The sequence below is a fragment of the Balaenoptera borealis genome (genome assembly GCF_965194805.1).
Source record: "Balaenoptera borealis genome assembly, chromosome: 3".
Lineage (NCBI taxonomy): Eukaryota > Metazoa > Chordata > Mammalia > Artiodactyla > Balaenopteridae > Balaenoptera > Balaenoptera borealis.
Genome location: NC_138866.1, coordinates 110,676,167 through 110,690,761, shown reverse-complemented (window position 1 = coordinate 110,690,761; position 14,595 = coordinate 110,676,167). Strand labels below are relative to the sequence as shown.

The 14,595-nt window shown below is 42.5% G+C and overlaps 1 protein-coding gene across 8 annotated transcripts in view; it reads right to left on the bottom strand.

The window, feature by feature from the left end:
* TLN2 (talin 2) overlaps nucleotides 1-14,595 on the bottom strand; it is a 446,962-nt gene that overhangs the window by 264,029 nt on the left and 168,338 nt on the right. The gene's annotated exons all lie outside the window — the stretch shown is intronic.

Genomic DNA, 14,595 nt, shown 5'->3' with positions numbered 1-14,595 from the left:
AAAATCATCAGAATCAAGTAATGTTATAGACATCAGTTTTCAAAAAAAAAAAAATCTCAATCTATACATTTGGTCATTTCCCTCACACTAAGCGTGAAAGGAAATAACTCAGGAAACAATGAATTTCCGCTGCAACACATGGGCTGGGAATTTTCTTCACCAACAGGGAATTGAGGTCCCAAGACACTTATTTTGAAAACCAAAATTATGTTACAGTTGAAGCAAAACCACATTATTCTCTTCCCTGTGATAGGAATGCTTAAAGGCTTTGAATTTAAACAAAGATGAAATATATACATCCTCCTTCCTGCTCCCACCTATATTTAAAACAAAAAACACTGGTACTGCACTCTGATTCTTTTTAAAAATCAGCATCCATGAGCTCTTGTCTTATTCACTTTTTTCCTCCTTAGTTGCTGTAACCCATCTGTGAAGTGGTCCCTTCTTGTTTCAACTGTTCCCATCTCATTCACAGTTTTCTGAGGCACTGATAACTAAGCATTTAGCAGCTTATTCATGCAAACCCAATTTGAAGCAGAGAAGCACCATAATTGCAGAAGCAAACAAAATGGGCCAGCCACAACTAAACAATGATCTGACTAACAACACACATATGAACCAATGAAACAATAAACACGGAGCTATAGAACCAAGTATTCATATGAAACAGACCAAGTACATGTAATCTAATCTGGGTAGGTATGTGAGACTAGTTAATAAATGATGATGGTTCGCTATCTAGGAGGAGGAAAAAATCTAGCACTCTCTACTTAAAGAGAATAAACTCAAAATAGAATCAAATGAGTACTAGAAAAATATACAGATGAATGTTTTATAATACAGAAATAGGAAAGGCCTTTTTAAACATGACATCAAAATGTGAAACTCAAGGTCTGAGACGTTTGGCTGACAACATTTTTAAAATCTCAAATACACGAAAGGCAAAAACAAATCAAAAATAAAAACAAAGAACAAACAAATCTAGATACTTTGGTCAAAAGACAAAATAAGAAACTAAGCAGAATATTCATAAAAGAGACATATGAAAGGTTGCTATCCTTATGCGAAAATGTCTTAAAAGTCAGTAAGGAAATTAATACGCCACCTCAAAACAGACAAAGCAAATTAATGAACTTCCCACGAGAATAGAATAGTAATAAACATATGAAAAGATACTCAACTATACTAACAATGGAAAAATACAACTTTAGAAAACCTAGCTCTTATTTTTTACCTGTCAGGTTGGTAACAATGCCCAAGACTGACAGTAGCTGTTGTTATGGGCCTAGCTCGTGATGTAGCTGCTTTGGCAACTATGTCAGCATGTAAAATGGCACACACTGTGATACAGCAATCCTTCTCTAAGAATTTACTCAAAGTAGATTATTGTGAAAGTGGAAAAATGGATATACATAGCATGTTTATAATCACTGGGGGCAGGGAGTGGGAAGTAAATATCCTAAAGGTCCACAAATAGATGAGGTCAAGTAAACAAGTTTTTATTAATATTTACTGATATGAGAATATCATATCAGTGAATAAAACAGGTAAATGACCTGTTTTACCTGTGAATAAAACAGGTAAATGACCATGCAAAGTATGATACCATTTCTGCGTGTGCACGTCTGTTGTTGAATGTCCTTATACATGTCTAGAAGGATGTTTGTTAAAATAGTTATGGTTGCCCCTGACTAACCAAATTTTAAAAAATTTTTGCTTTTCTTATACTGTTTGAATTTCATATAATGAGCATGAATTATTTTTCCAAAGAACACAGTGGAGCTGCTTTTTAATCTCATGCTGGAGTGTAAAGTAATACACTGCATAGATTTCTACTTTCCTTCTGTCACCTTCTCTCTCCTCCTTTAGTGACATTTGTGTCACACGTGTGCTTGCTGTGATTAGAGAGGTCTCTTCCTCCTCTCTGGTTCCTGTTCATTCCTGAGGGCCACTATGTCCTTGCCTTTAGTTCCTACGACACACCTGTATGCTTATTATACATCTCTTGTTTTTACTTAAGCTAGCTCAAGTGAGCTTGTTATTTGTGACCAAAGGCACACCATGTAATACGGTGTTGCTTTTTATTTCCCACCTTCTCAATCATCCCATTCCATCTGAAAACACAACAGTAAATCTTGTAATCACATGAATGAAGATTTATCGTATACAATGTCATGTATTATTTATGACCTACAGCCGAAGGAACTGAAGCAAGCAGCTCAAAACTAGTATAACGAAGGCAAAAATAGGACTTCAAGAGACAGGGGGGTTTGTTCCTGACTTATATGAGAACTGATGAAAAGACTATTTGAATAAGAATAAAAACAAAGGGGACATATTTGTCCAGATGGGCCACTTCTATGGTAAAAATAGTCTCCATTATCATGTTTTAACCACTCTGCAGATTTTTATTGGGTTATATTTATATATGAAGAGCTTTTTTTTTTTCTACTTAGACTTGAAAATATAGAAATGTATTCCCATAATGGGCCCATTATGTTCAATTTATCTCCAGCAAACAAATTTACTTTTCTCCTTGCCCTATTTTTAAAGGTTCAGAAGTTCCATATAATACACGAATCCTCATAATACCATAATTACAAACCTGGCTAAAAAGCCACAAATATACAAATCCCTTTTAGAGGTGTGTTAGATGTCAAATACAAATCTAATTAATCTCCCTTCATCTCCTGAAGGCTCCTTCTCCCCCCCAAAACTTTCCCTAGAAGGTAGAAAGAGGACAAGAACGACTATCCAATTTTTTTTTGTTTTTTGTTTTTAATTTATTTATTTTATTTATGGCTGTGTTGGGTCTTCGCTTCTGTGCGAGGGCCCTCTCCAGTCGCGGCAAGCGGGGGCCACTCCTCATCGCGGTGCGCGGGCCTCTCACTATCGCGGCCCCTCCCGTTGCTGAGCACAGGCTCCAGATGCGCAGGCTCAGCAATTGTGGCTCACGGGCCCAGCTGCTCCGCGGCAATGTGGGACCCTCCCAGGGTCCCACAGGGCTCGAACCCGCGTGCCCTGCATTGGCAGGCAGACTCTCAACCACTGCGCCACCAGGGAAGCCCCCACTATCCAGTTTTAAAGATGAGCAATATAAGACTTAACTAAGTATCTGTGCCTCCAGGGCATAACTCAAACCCACAGGCCACCCAGTGCCAGCTGCTGGCCTCTGTTCTGAGCCCTCCTCAGGGCAGGGGCACCTTTCTAAATAGATAGAAAGGGGAGCCAGGTAAATCCACATTTGAGGCTGAGATGCATTAGGATTTATGACACCGAACACTGCATTTAAGGGAAGCAACAGCACAGCGGTTTAAAGTAAAGTGATTGATCCTGGTTCTGTCATTTATTAGTTGTTTGGCCTCGGTGTGCCTCAGTTTCTTCCTCTGTAGTAATGCCCAGAAAAAGGGCCGTTGTGAGGATTAAAGGTGGTGATACATCTAAAGCAATGAGTAATGCTCAAGAGTCAAACATGGTCTTGCTTGAGCTCCAGCTCAGCAGAAGCTGTGATGGTAACTGCCCACAGGTAGAAACTCATAGTTGCCTGATCAGGGAGCAAGGTCCCTAGAGAACCCTGGAACAGAATATGTCTCTATGTAGGACACTTACCTATTCAAAATGCTTATTTTGAATAAGACATGAATAAGACCCTTCCAATTAAATAGAAACTTATGTTGAAGGTACCAGGAGCCTGTTATTTCAAGGAACGTTGCCTTCAAGCAGCCTTCTCTGGATCCTATGATAAATCACTTGGCAGCTCCCACGTTCTACCTCTTCTGGAGTATTTTGAGAGGCATATGTAGATGTGACCAAAAAGCAGCAAAAGCTGCTGGCTCAAATGCTTGCCACCAGTAGCAGGACTTAACTGTTTCTGCATCCTGGACCACTTCCTACTTCCTTGAGGAAGCTTACACACACCTCTCCAAGTCCCAGGTCACTCGTCACCAGAGCAGAGATAGTAATACTTAGATATTTCAGATGGAGAAATGTAATTAAAATGGATGGGTGAAGTTCCTAACACAGTGCCTGGAGCCCAGTTAAGTGTCCAGTAAATGGTACATCTGTAATTGATTATCATCTGAACAGCATTAAAGAAGCAAAACACATTAAGTAATCTGAGAGAGACTCTACACGGCAATTTTTCACCATGAGAGTTTTATGGACTCTTTGTTTTCCACATCTCCCTTGACGAAATCCCCACAGGAAGGCGGGGCCACGTTGGAGGGGTTGTGAGGAGGCAAGGGGGTCTCAAGCCACGAAGGGCCTGCACAATGCATATGGCTGAAATCGCACTATGTGGTCAGACCCCAAGCAGCCAAGAACACATCTGTGCTAATATTTCATTAAAAGATGGATAACAGTGTAACATGACACTCAAACTTTGTCCGGTACCATCTATATGAGCATAAACATCAGAAGATGGGCCTGTATGGGCAACCATCCCAAGTGCTTGAATAAGGTAAGACCAAGCAAAGCAGCAGGAAATCCACTAGATTCTAGCCAAACATGAGTAGAATATACTACTCTTAGCTTGAAGTGATCACTAACATTTGACACATTTATTACTAATTGTTCAAAAACAAAATCCAAGAAGAAAGAAGCCAAGTAATTTTTCAGTAGCCATAAAATAGAGACAGGAAGAGCCAAAGACAGAAAAGAGGACGAATTGTGAAAACAAAATTCTTCCAACTTCCTCCAACTTCTACCACTTGGCAAGGATTATTCTTTTCTTCTCTGAAACCCCGAGATCATTTTCACTGAAAGCACAGCTCAGTGATTAGAGTCCAGCTCTACTGTGTCAGAAGGTATCTGCCTCCAGGGGGAAATGTCCAATTCTCTTTTCATGGCTTCCCCTGGCTGACTTTCCGCTAAAGGCTGGGTCCTGGGGTCAAAGGAAACTCAATAAAGCCAAGCTCCAAGCACCAATGCCCAAGGCCTTCAGAGATGAGGAATGATACATGGCCTTGTCCTCTGCAGGCAGAAAGGCTCCAGAAATCCCTCTGTATGCCTCTAAAAGCAGCATTCCAGCAAACTAGAAACTAAGAGGTGTTACATGCAAAAAAAAAAAAAAAAAAAAATCTTAATATAAATGTGTGAAATGCTGGTTTAAACCAAATTAAGGAGTTCTGCTAAGGCAGAACAATTTGGACACTTTAATGTGCTAATGTGGATTATAAATAAGTGGCCCCAACCTTATTTGTACACAGATCCCTTTACCTTTGTGGTCTGCGTCTTGGTACAAGTGCCCCAGGCAACAGCTTGGAAAATAATGTTAAAATTAGTTCTTTTATGCAAATGACTATTGAAGGCTCACTCTGCCCCACCACACTCAGCAATGACATGACCAGGCACCACTCCCCTAAAGATCAGTTCACAGTGCAAACGATATTAATGCAAAGTAGTGTGAAACTCGTGTTTACTAGGAGGGCTAGGGAAGTGCTCTAATTACACTGCTTTACCTCCTTCAGTCTTTAGATGCTTTTCACAACTGGACAACTTGAGAGATGCCCTGAATTCCCTGTGGTTCTACAATTCACTGTTCCCCTTCTCTCACTTATAGGTACGTGTCTTTATGTAAAAGTATCAATAAAACTAAATTAGTAACGCAAGTGGCTAGAACGTAAGCTTCACAAGAACAGGGACTCTCCTTGGTCCATAGCTATTCCCCCAGCCCTTGAACAGTGCAGGTACAAGGATGTCCCACAAACATTTGACTATCTGAATAAAGTAATGAATAAATAAGCTTACGTAAGTGTATCATTAACTCATTTTACAACTGGCCAAAAGACACACTCTACAGCTTTATGTTAAACTGACTTTGAAATGCTCACTCTCAAACAATTTCCTATTTCTTTTTTCTCAAAAAAAGTGTGTTTTGCCCATTTTATTCCCACGATTATCTCCCATCCTTTGCACCCCCCCTCCACACACACCCCCAAAGAGGAATATTTTTCCTTTGACTTTTGGGTTAGAAGGAACTTCAATATTATGAACTTAATGTTTAAAATAACCCTGAGATGTTGCAACATCTTCAAATGAACACATAAAAATTTAAATGTTTTTGCTAAACCCAATTCACTATGACAAAATAAGACAAGGCATTTAAAAAAAACTTTAACAACTGTGTTTTTTTTTTGTTTTTTTTTTTAAGGGGACGAAGAGGAAAGAGCAGGAAAGGAGTGTTTCAGTTCCTCCTTGGTCATTCACAAAATTATTGGTAAATTGACTAGACCCTTCCCACCCCCATTCCTCCTACAAAGCTGTTAATGCCAGGGTGCTCCTATCTGGTAATTCCCAACTTTCAGCTGGGCTAGAGTCCCATCTCTTGCAGCAGCCCTGCTCAGGCCCACCTGCGGGCCAGCCCTCCTCCACTCCAGAATAAAGCATCCAGGACAGTCATTTGAGGCTGTCCTCAGCTCCCCAACTGCAGGAATCTCTGGGGCCCACTTCCTCACCCCCCGCCTCACCTGCCCCGGGAGTCAGTGCGCCAGCACCACCGAGCCCGCGCTCCTCCTGGAGCCCTGCACCCTCTGCACTGCTTCCCCTGCAGTGGTCTTTGACCTCCTGTCTTCCACGCTTACCATGGCCTCCCCACACCCCTAAGTCACCTGGCGTCCCATCACGTTCTACCTACTCCGGGGAGGCTTCACGGACCACATCTTGATTTCACCTTAATATGGTAAATGTAAAAACAATCTATTTAAGTGTCTGTAGTCCACACTAGACTGTGTGCTCCCAGAGGGCAGGAGCTATGGCTCCCCCCAGAGTTCTCGCCTCAGATCAGAGCTCAGTTCGTAATACCCATTACATGCTCAGTAGGTATCTGAAGAATTAATGAACATATGTTGTATGATTGATTAATAACTTTGAGACACGAGGGATGAGAGCAGGGGACTTTAAGAGGCTGGGGTACAACAGCAGGGTCAGGATGGAGTCAGGGGTATGTGTGTGTATGTGGGTACATGCACATCCGCACTGAAGAGAAGGGGCTGCCTCATTCCATAAGCCTCCTTCCTGGTTCTTCAAGGTCAAGGTTCCAGTTAAACCCCACCGCCACCCCCACCCCCGCCCCCACCCCTGCTTTCCTCTTTTAGTACCAGGGATTGACCGATGACTCACTCTCCTGCCACAAACATAGTGTCTTTGAGTCAACGTCTCTCCTGTTTGGCTTGGTGTCAATGAAGGAACTACACCATTTCATAATTATGCCTTTTTTCCCATCCCGAAGCAAACAAAGGCTTTGAGGTTTAACGATTAGAGAACGGTATAAGAAGATTCCCCCTCCTATAAGCTATTCCCCATCTTAACCCCTAAAGACCATCTCTTATGCTCACTCCAGCTTGGACCCTGGGAGAGCACAGAGTCACACAGGCACCAACACTGCAACCTGATGCACATGGAGAGGCAAGTGTTATTCATCAACCAGCAGAGCATTTCTTTTAGGAAGATGAGGTGAGAGGCTGCAGCAAAGAGAGCAAAAAGATTCACCCATACAGCGGAATATTGTTCAGCACTAAAAAGAAATGCTCTCTCAAGCCATGAAAAGACATCAAGGAACATTCAATGCATATTATGAGTGAAAAGTCCATCTGAAAAGGCTACGTCCTGCATGATTCCAACCAAATGACATTCTAGAAAAGGCAAAACTATGGAGACAGTAAAAAGATCAGTGGTGGCTAGGGGTTGGGAGGAGAGAGGGATGAACAGGTGGAGCACAGAGGATTTTTAGGGCAGTGAAACTACTCTGTGTTATACTCAATGGTGGACACATGTCATTATACATTTGTCAAAGCTGATAGAACATACAACACCAAGAGTGAACCCTAATGCAAAGTATGAACCTTGGGTGATTATGATGTGTCAACGTAGGTTCATCAATTGTAACAAATGTACCCTCTGGTGAGGGGTGTTGATAGTGGGGGAGGCTGTGTATGCGTGTGGACAGTGGGTATGTGGGAACTGCTTACTGTCTGCCCGATTTTGCTGTGAACCTAAAAGTACTCTAAAAATATAAAGTCTATGAAAGTAAAAATAAAATGAGCAAGAAGAAAAGGGTGAGGTATGGTATCACAAATTCCCCCCAGGCACTGAAGCCAGGGACACTCCTATGGCACAGCCTGGGGAGAGGTTTAGAGTGAGACAAGGTGAGCTTGGCCCATAGAAGCAGTGATGGAGGATCTGGGCTCCACTGGCCAGCTGGACATCACCTGCACATAGCAGAGGCTGCTACGTGAACCAGGGCTGTCCTACACAGCGCTCCAACCTGCTAGAAGTGACCCTGAGAAAGCATCCTCTCCCACTCTTATTCTCACTGCCACCACAACCTTCAATTTGAGGGCTACTCTTCCAACACTAGCTCCTCAAGAACTTCTTCTGTACTGAAATCATTCAACTGAAGAACACAAAGAGAGAATACTACTTCTTCAAGTAAGTAAACCATCTAATTTCCCATGCCAGTGAAAAACCCTTCCACTACCATGGAATATCCCAGGGCTGCCGCCAGGAGAAGGGATGGCCTTCCTATATAGGAGACATGTTAAACTCCTATGAACTCCCATAACGGCTCATTCCTCCAGCCCTCAAAGCCTGGTTGCCCAGGTGCGCTGAGCCAACATATGACACCATGAAAGTGACAGGAAGAATAAAGGTGCAAAGTGGAATTTCATGAGCTTGTGGGCAACTTAGAATAGGTATTACAGACAATAAGATGGGGCCCTTCGGGAGGATGGTTGGCTAATCAAGAACAAGTTAGCTACTCAGGTATACATAATGTGGAAATCAGGGACACACTGTTTTATAAATAAGAACTTGTCATCCCTTGGCTCTGATTAGTAGCTACTGTAATCCCTCAAAATTCATCTTTACAAAGTAATATTTCATATTACTCATATCTCTTACTATGTGAGATCTGGTCTTCACGAATGGCCACCTGATACATTTTTCCAAAAGGCTAAATCCGTCCAATCTTTGCTCCACTGGCCGAAGATTCTCCTTTACGTATTTGTTTTGGTACATTTCATTAAACCCAAATACCCTACAACAAACAGTTCTTTTGTCACTGAAATTTCTTCCTCCTCACAGAACATTTTGAAAATTAATCCTCCTGAGCCATATGTGTCCTCCTTTCTGTCCCTGATCTGTCATTCCAAGTTCCCCCTTTCCCAAGCAGCCTTCCTTCCCATGTGGTTTCCCCTACTCTTGCTGCCCTCTCAGTTTTCATGGGTCTTGGAAGATTTCTCTGCATAATTTGGCAATTCATTATATTGTATTCCTTCTAATTCTGGTTCCACAAGTTTCTACAACTCCAATAGATAAGATACCCTCAAGTGGCCAGCATGGAGACTGGTGCCGAGCCGCCCAAGGCCAGTGGCATCCTGGTTCCCTTTCACTCATGCCGAGTGCGTATGGGCAGTGTGGGTCCTCCAAGCCTCACCTGACTCCTCTGTGAAAGGCAGAAGGGAAACCTCCTTCACAAGCCAACCTAAGGACCACATAAGCATAAGGCCTGGGGTAAAACACGCCTGCAGCCAACACTGACTTTCTTCTCCTCCGCGTGTGTGATCTCTGGGCTCTGGAACTAGAATAAAATCTCTCTAAGGGCAAGATCAGGACTCGCAACTTTCCTGTATTTCTTCAAGGCATTTTCACACAAGGGAATGTCCAGTAGATGGTTTTCAAGTGATGTTTTCGAGTTAATGGCCATTATTTTTGGATAATAGAATTTCAGAGTTTTCTTTACAACCTCATACACCATCTAAAACCCTAAAGCTTTCTATTAAAAATTTCAAATAGCTAATAAAGAGAATAATGAACCCCTAAAGTACTCACCACTCAGCTTCAACAATTATCAACTCATAGTCACTCTCATTTCATCCAAACCCCCTCTTACTTCCTTGTGCCAATCTCCCTCACTGGAGATTATTTTGAAGCAATACCAGCTATCATCCCATTTCAATATAAGTATTTTATAAAACTAGAATTTTTAAATAAGAATGCTTAATAAAGCTGTTTTCACTTAGAAAAAATAAAAAGTCTAGGCTTATCCAATAACATTACGGCCATCTCGTTCTCTCTGTCCCCACTGCACAGAGTAAGATATAGATGACCCGAGACAGACTCAGCAGGCCTGAGTTATGACTCTTGGTAGCACAGGAGCTGTCTGGGTGACTGTGGGCGGGACAGCCCCAGGGCCCCTCCCACTAGACCTCTGCTCCCCAGGAGGAAATCAGAACGGGAGGGATCTGATGCTCACAGCTCACTTGCTTGGGCACAGCTAGGACTTTCTCCTTCCCTTCTCCGTTTTGCTGTTATCCCCAGCACCAGTCTCACTTCCAGGAGTAACCTAGCCTCTACCTGCCCTTTGCCAAAAACAGAATTAGTAAGTATACAGTATTCAGATAGCAAAGTCTTCTCCAGGAACAAGATAAAAGATTTAAAAAAAAAAAAAAAAATCACTCCATTATCTGTTTTTAATTCAATCTCTCAAATAAAAAACAAAAAATATAAAGCAGTATCCTGCTTGACTTCTATCCTGGTCTCTGCCCTTATGGAACAAGTAAAAGCAATTCTCATGCTCCCTCCCTGCCCTTGGGTGAGATTAACCAGCCTGTCTACAGAAATGACCTGCTAAAAACCTCTGATGCGGGTAGCCAGAGGCCTTTGGAGAAGGGATGACTCCCCCAGAGGGTCCACTGCTGTCCCCTCTAAGGTAACTGTGAAGTCACTTGAAATTCTTTTGGACCAAATCATAATTGAAATATAAAACTACTCACATAATCGTGCAAATTATCTACCTCACTGTGGACTTTGTTTCTCTCTACCTATCATAGCTACTAGCCATTTGTGACCAGTGAGCACTTGATATGTGGCTAATCCAAACTGAGATCTGCAATGAGTATAAAGTCCACAGATTTTTAAGGCAAAAAGAATATAAAATACCCCATTAACAAACTCTATATTATATTTTGAAATGTTAACATTTCGTATGTGCTGGGTTCAATAAAACGTTAAAATTAATTTCACCTTTTTTTATTGTCGCTACTGGAGAATTTAAAATTATGTGTCTCACATTATATTTCTAGTTGCAGTGCTTCTCTAGATTCTAATTCCTTTTCACAACAGCGTAAATAGGTTTCATGTCAACCTACCATAACTGGTGTTATTTGAATACAACCCTAAAGCTAAAATTAATTCACTTGGACTTCTCTTTTGAATTATTTTGTGTATTTCCCCTAATAGTTCCTGCCAATTCCCATTAAGATTTAAATATTTAATTTAAGTGTTCCAGTAAGACAATCACAGCTACCTTGAGCATAGAATATCACGTAATCACCAGACAGACCCCATCAGACTGACAGTCAAAACATTTTAATGCTGTGCTATTTAAAAAGCAATTCCCAATCCCTATTTTTTATCTCGCAATCAGAATATAACATTTCTTCTGGCTGTTATGACCTTGGGTATTAGAATTTCACTCTATGCAGCTGAGAAAATATTCAAACCCATATTTCTACTATAAGACAAAGGAGGGCTGGGCATTCTCCATAAAGGAGAAGGAGGAAAGCCACTTATCTGCCTTCTATTGGTTTCCAATGGATGAAATGATGAACATCTGATTAAACTGGGGGTTGAACACTGATTTTTTTTTTTTTTTAAGGAAAGTCAAACAAACATTCCACCTGACCTCTGAATGTCAGTAGACTTTAAAGTTCTTCCCAGCTGTGTTTCTTTGTGATCAGCAGAGATCAGAATAAGTTGGAGTGATTTGGTTAAAAATAATAATAATAAAAATAAAAGTGACTCCATGGGAATTGATGAATTAAGTACAACCTCCATTGTCTAGCCCAGTGCTATCCACAGGGTGGTCTGCCCACAACTAGTTTGTGACTGGTCTGCAATAACACAAGTATAGAAATTGAAAGTAAACATTTGGAAATTTTTATAGCAATCTGACAAAGTATTTATGTTGCTTGAATGTAATAAAAATAAAAGCGCTTGTAGTTTATATGTCTTTGTCAAATATTTCATCTTTTTTGTATTTTTTTTTTTTTGATAAACAAAAGTAGGTCAGCCCAAAACAAATTGTAAATTAAATTACTAATGGTTACTTTCAGAAACAATACCCTAAACCAACTCACCGGAATCCTCCATTTCCTGGTCATCTCATTCTACATCTGTAGGAGTTGGGAGGCAGAAGGTAATAAAGGGGAAAGGGAGCTGAAACTACATTCTTAGGGAGGAAAAACCACCACTTAGGAGAGGGTGAGTAAAGCACAACTATGTCCATATAGCTATGACATAGCTAGGATTAGGGTCTATAACACTATAATATTTTTACCACTGTAATTACAAAGCCGCATTTCTTCAATTATAAAATACCATGGATTATAAATCACATTGTGATATAATATGCAAGTGATGGGTCCTGATTGAATATTAAATTATAAACAAACTAAAGTTCACATGTGGAATGATTACACCTCAACTAAACAAAAATGTCAAGTGTTCATTAAAGACACGCGGAATCAAGTAATGGTGTTTTTTAAAAGCCTTCTAGGTTGAAGTTAAAAGCTAAAGATTTCTAGGTGAGTAAAAAGCCCATTAGTAACCACCAACCATGTACAAAATGTTCTGAGGGACAGAAAAATGAAGAAGCAGCCCCTGAAGAATTCACAATCGAGATGGCAAGACAGATGGTACACAAAATATCAAGGGGCAAAGAGTTAAGCAGCTTAAGCACCAAATGACTCGCACTGGCAGTCACTTCAATCACAGTCACTCTCAAAACTCCTACCTTAGGTCCCGTACCAGCCCACAGAGAGGCTCCCAAGAAGGCTGTATCCTTCTCGGTGATCGTGACCCAAGGTCAAGGGCTGAGCAGAGAGCCAGGCATCCGCGCTCCTGCCCCACAGCCAGCACTCACCAGCTGTTTGTGTGCCTGGGCAGCTAAGCATCCGTGTCCCCCTGTGTAAAACGGGTTAATAACACATATCCCTCAGGGTTACGGGGATGGTGGGTTTTGATGCTAAAATCTTTGGGGATTTGGGCAAGTTGTAGACTGAAGAAAAGAAGCCACAGCCCGGAGGGGAAGGGGGACTCCCAGAGAAAGGAGACCTTGGGGAGATGGAGAGAGGGAGCTTCTTCTGCCCCAGAGCTCTTCCCTCACACTGGACACTGGGAGGGAGAGAGGAAGGAAGTGGGGCAGGTGGTACTTTAGGGACCTCTGCTTTCCATGGGGGGTGGGAGGGGTGTTCTCTATGAAAAGTGGGTGCCAAGGAGGAGGCGGGGTTAGGGGACTCAAGCGAGCTGAGAAGTCTGCGTGCTTCCCGGGCAACCTGAGTGTGTGTGTGGAGCAGGGGCCCCTAAAAGGACGCCACGTGGGGAGAGGCCGTGGCCCCCAGTGTGTGCGGTCACCAGCCTCTAGCAGTGTCCCCAGGGGAAGCCACGCAGCCTTCAACCTCCAAGGCTCAGGAAGCTCCAGTCCCCAGTCAAGGAGGAAGTGCAAGCGGGGGAGCCTAACAGGGTGGGAGGAAAGGAGGAGTGTCGATAGGGAGGTTTCAGGGAGATCAGAGAGCAGAGAGTGGGGTGCCGTCAGGACACACGGGAGGGGCGCTACTTCTGGGAAAATCGACACCTGCCTCAGGGTGTGGTTACGGAAACTGGAGGAAGGGCAACTGGGAGCTGGCAGCAGGGAGTCAGACCCCTCCTCCAGACCCCAGGGCCCTGGGAGTGTCCCACCAGGGCAGCAGTGACTAAGGAAAGGCAGGGGCCATGAAGGAGCCTGGAATCAAAGTGTTGGGAAGCAGCATTCCGAGCTCAGTTTCATCACTCATAGAACGCTCGGTCACTAGGTACTCGGTTTTCATGGACTTCCAGACCTCTGCCTGCTACCACACATGCTGGCGCAGAAAAGTCGGGCAGAGAGTAGGTTTAAAAAGCCTCATTTAAGGGTGGGGGAGGGGAGGGGAGGGGAGGCTGACAGCAGCCCACCTAAGCGCAGACGTGTGCAGAGGAGCTGCCGGGCAATTCAAGATACCTGTCAGCTGAGTATCCCTTGAGAAAATGACTGTGCACCACGTCAAGCCAGAGAACCTGAACGGAAGAACTCACAGAATCTGAAGACAAGCAGGTACCTATTAAGTTCCTTCCAGGTCAGGCACCAGGCATAGCACCTCCACATACCAACACACCAGACACAAAGAGAATGAAAGACGGTTTCCAGTACCTGTTCTGCCGTTGAAAATCGTGATTAGATGAAGAGAAGCATAGAGAAGTCTAAAAGAGACCTAAGAGACGTTATCAACCAAATGCAACAAGATATTTAGTATGAAGGCGCTTTTAGGTTTAATACGGGTTCATTTATTTTTAGAGATGATAATTATGTTTCGGGGGAAAAAAAAGCCCCAATCTTTTAGAGTTACATACTGAAATATATACAGATGAAATGCAATGCTGAGGATTTATTTCAAACTAATCACATGAGAAGGAGGGGTTCTTGATGAAACAAAATGGGTTGTACATTAATAATCACTGAAGCTGGGTGATGGGGACACAGGAGCCCCTACTGACCATTCTCCTTCTGCAGATGTTTCCAAT